Source organism: Schistocerca serialis, chromosome 1, assembly GCF_023864345.2.
Source record: "Schistocerca serialis cubense isolate TAMUIC-IGC-003099 chromosome 1, iqSchSeri2.2, whole genome shotgun sequence".
In the NCBI taxonomy this organism is placed as follows: domain Eukaryota; kingdom Metazoa; phylum Arthropoda; class Insecta; order Orthoptera; family Acrididae; genus Schistocerca; species Schistocerca serialis.
In genome coordinates, this window is record NC_064638.1 from 825,883,703 (window position 1) to 825,887,764 (window position 4,062).

At 37.4% G+C, this 4,062-nt stretch overlaps 1 long non-coding RNA gene across 1 annotated transcript; it reads right to left on the reverse strand.

The window, feature by feature from the left end:
• Positions 1 to 979: 979 nt before the first annotated feature.
• On the reverse strand, positions 980 to 1,439 carry LOC126484555 (uncharacterized). The gene is made up of 2 exons (XR_007587874.1): positions 1,290 to 1,439; positions 980 to 1,188 (listed from the first exon to the last, which is right to left on the reverse strand). It is a non-coding gene; the product is annotated as an uncharacterized LOC126484555 (long non-coding RNA).
• Positions 1,440 to 4,062: the final 2,623 nt, after the last annotated feature.

A 4,062-nucleotide genomic window follows, 5' to 3' on the forward strand; every position in this document is an offset into this window, starting at 1 on the left:
ATTATCGTTACGACACATTAGACTGTCTGCTTTCTTACCGCTTGGAGCTCTAGTTTCGCTCCAGCTGTCAGACGGTAACAACCATGGACCTTAATGGTCTACGGTAACAACTTGCGTATCAGAGAGCTTCGTCACCATGGAGGTAGAATAAGGGCAGATGGCTCTACAGACTTGCGCTGTACGTTGTTTTGAAGCCAGTGGGCGAGGCCTGCCGCCATCTTGGATCCCCCAAAACATTAGCAGACGAGTGTTTACAATTGCTTCTTGTTCGTTATTTATGTCGTGTGCACGTGATATTTGTTTTATATAGTAAATGTTGCTCGGTTTTAGTGAACAACACAGCATAAGGGACGCAACTTCAAACGTTTTTCTGGTCTTAAATGCGTATTTGATACAGTAATACGTAAAAATGTTACGCTTCTTGCCTCAGTACTGTAATTCCTTTTTGTTTATACACTTAGAATAACCGAGAAGAGACGTATGTGCTATGAAAACCGTGCTTTTGTAATCCATTTATATTCACTTTCATTGTGTTTGTGTCGATAATTGATAAAGCCAGAACTCCAAAAACAATGATTGATAGTTTAGAGGCACCGATTTGTATTCGTTGCATTTTCAAGTCAAATGCAAATTTTAAATGTTCACGTTTGCAAGAAACTTACCTTATTTCCTTTGGTGTCCCATAGATGTATGCAGGGATGATATAAACAAGCCAGCTGTCATGTCAACAAAGTGAAAAATACGTTAAATTACGAAGGAACAGAACTGAATTTAAGATTGTCAGGCCCATTGCAATTTCCACATCTGCTTTCTTTTTAAATTGTACGTACCAAATGACATTCAGTGTGGCAAAGAACAGAAATTTACAGGGTAACACGACAACACAGTGATTAATGTAATGATCTAAGCCTGGACTTCGATAGGGAACTTTGCTTTAATAATATGTAACCATTTAAGTACTTATATTTTAACCACTGTAACAGGTGTTCCACACATTTTACTGAAGATTTAATTAACTACATGTAGTTACATTAGTTTTACATTAAATTATTGCATTTTAAAACATTAGTCCTCATTTCCAGGATATTTCTTGCCAGGACTTTTCAGTTACTTCAGAATAACCACAAAGTGAAAACCAAGTGTAATGCTCACTTCCAGACAGCTCTTCGCCTTGGATTGATAGGAAATCTAAAGTTAAATCACAGAAATAAAACCATACTGTAGAACTTTACAGTGCATCAGAATTTCAAGTATATATAAGAAAATAGCACTTAAATAAGTCCACTTACGAATGAAATGTGATTTGTTTAAACTTTAGACTACAATCAGAACGATTAGTACACCCGTGAGCGACGCAAGCCGGCATTTTTTATCAAAACACTTCACGACTACACGGAATCAAACCACCAGAAGCGAATGTTTTGGGGTAGCTAACATGGCGGACCTTCTCTTGGATCGGCTTCAAGTTTGTGACGTCATGACAACTCCTCTTATTTTTACCTCCATGTTCGTCACTGTCTTTACCTTATGATCTCTGCCTTGAGAAGCTACAGGCGTCTAAAGCTAGCGAAATGAGGGATGCTCAACTACCGGACCTACCGATAGATGGCTCTACCAGCTGATTACTGTCGTCTGTATTGCCCGCCATATTCGAATTTTGGACGGAAGTTTCTTTCGGTCTGTACGGTGTATAAGGAATTAAGGATTATCGAAATGGTGATTTCTTGTTCCGCTTTCAAGCGTACGAAGCGATGGAGTAAGGAAAGTGACTTACCATTTCACAGGTAATAGGACTACCGATACAATACGACAACAATACAGACTTAGTGCGTTTGCTAATTCGATGTTTTTGAACAGGTTTCCTCTAAAGCACCCAGAGCTGCAAAAGAAGTGGATTACTTCCGTGAAGCGGAAAGATTTTAAACCTACGTCTAGCAGTTTTCTTTGCGGAAACCTTTTCCGGCAAGATGATTACGTAGTGAGCCCTGGAACGTGGAAGAAACGTCTCAGACACGAAGCAGTGCCATCAATTTTTGACTTTCCGACACATTTGATGCCACCAAATAAACAGCCACGACGACATGTTAGGATTTTGAGTGACAACGATGCTTCTCCATTTGAGGTAGCTAATTAATTTCCTTGCTATGTGTGTGGTTTTGACTTTTGTGAATTTATCTCGTGGGGACACAAATGGGCTACATAGGTCTAAGAAATGTTGTAATACAGTTCCATAGTTTTGTTTTTAGCGTTCTGTCCTGGAATCCGTGCTTGATTTGCCCTCTGCAGAAGCTACTGATTGCGTGGAGAATTTTGTCAATGAGAATTCTTCCTTGGAAAGCATGTCCCATTTATCCAATGCAGAAGCTGCGAATTGTGTCGAAATCGTTTGTATAAGGATGTTTTCACACCCCTAAAGTTTTCTTATAATATTTTTTCATCAAGCCTTGAGTTATTTCAATCATACATAAGGAAATTATTTCTTTATTTCAGAGTGCAGTTGGTTCTCAAGTAATTGATTGTGGTATACAGTCGAAAGTAGAAATGGACTAAAGCTAGCGAAATGAGGGATGCTCAACTACCGTACCTACCGATAGATGGCTCTAGCGCGTGCCGGCAAGAGATTATATCAATAAGTGTCCGGCGTCCGCCATATCTGAATTTGGCAAAAAACGAAGTGTCAGAACACGGATGAAAATGTTTTTCGTTCTGCGCCCTCATAAGTATTTTATATTGCATGTTCTAGATATCTACACATCAACATAATGAAGTGTTTCTAATCTAGCGAGAAAAAACAGTGACAGTTCTGCTATGAAATTCCTAAATTCGAGTGTGTTTTGAAAGTTTGACAATCTGACCTATAAATTGTTTACTATTTTATGAGTGCTTTACTTATTTGCCCGTTTTAAAATACTATTTAAGATTCAATGGAGGTCAACAAATTACCTTACTTGCCTAGGCTTTTAACTACTGGTATAATTCGGAAAATCAAGTGTGGACAACAGTGAAGACGTCTCTTGAAAAAAAGTTGACATAGTTTGCTTAGGGGTATCTTTACTGACAACAGAAATTACGACTGAACTGTAAAATTATCACTTACGTATAAAAGGAAAAAATCGTTACTTTTTCTTTACCTGAAGTGATGCATTACCGATCTCCATATATGCTGACACTGTAATTGCAACATGCACTTACCAATTTGGCTCTCTCTTTGATCAGTAATTCAAATGCCATGATTTTATTAACGCCTGTACATGACACGGTGTATTTAAACTGAGCGATGTAGAAGCACTAGTTTTCAACAGTGCTTCAGTCTTTGATATGAGACAAGAAATACATTTAAATGAGACAAACACAAAGCCCAACGTTAAGGCTCCTCTTAAATGCATGACTTGTATCATTTGGAAGTTAAGTCTAGTAATAATATTATATTGGACTGATCCATGATGATGTAGTAAGTGAAGGAACTTGTTGAAAATAACCTTGATCACAGCTGTTAATTTTAAGGTTGGGGTGTCTTAAAACTGTAATTTTCCAGTCTGACACCCAAACCATTTTAGAATTGAATTCAAAACATGTCAGTGAGCAAAATTAATTACACTTTGAATTACATCCATAGAATTCTATTTCTGTGAATCTTGGTTGCAGTCTTTGACATGGTGTCAATCACGGGAATGACTGGTTGTCAGTATACGGCGCAAGCAAAAAACAAACCCGAAAGTGAAAGCTGGCCAGACAAGCACCCCAATGGCTGCTACAATCTGTGTGGGACAAGGTTGACATTATATTGCAAATTTAGTGTAAAAAGTTCCATATTGTCTGAATTTGTCCTATACTGCCCATTCTAGTCCAGTCGATTTTCTTATCTGCAAAAGTTTGATTGATTGATTGATTGATTACTTTATTAATCCATGTAACAATTTACATTGTGTGGATTTCGTCAGCAAAATCATATACAATACAATATACCTACAATTATACACATAAAATTAGGATTTACACACATTTTTGAGGTATCTTAAGTTAGTTTTATATCCTTGTGTAATTTGTAATTTTCTTATAGTA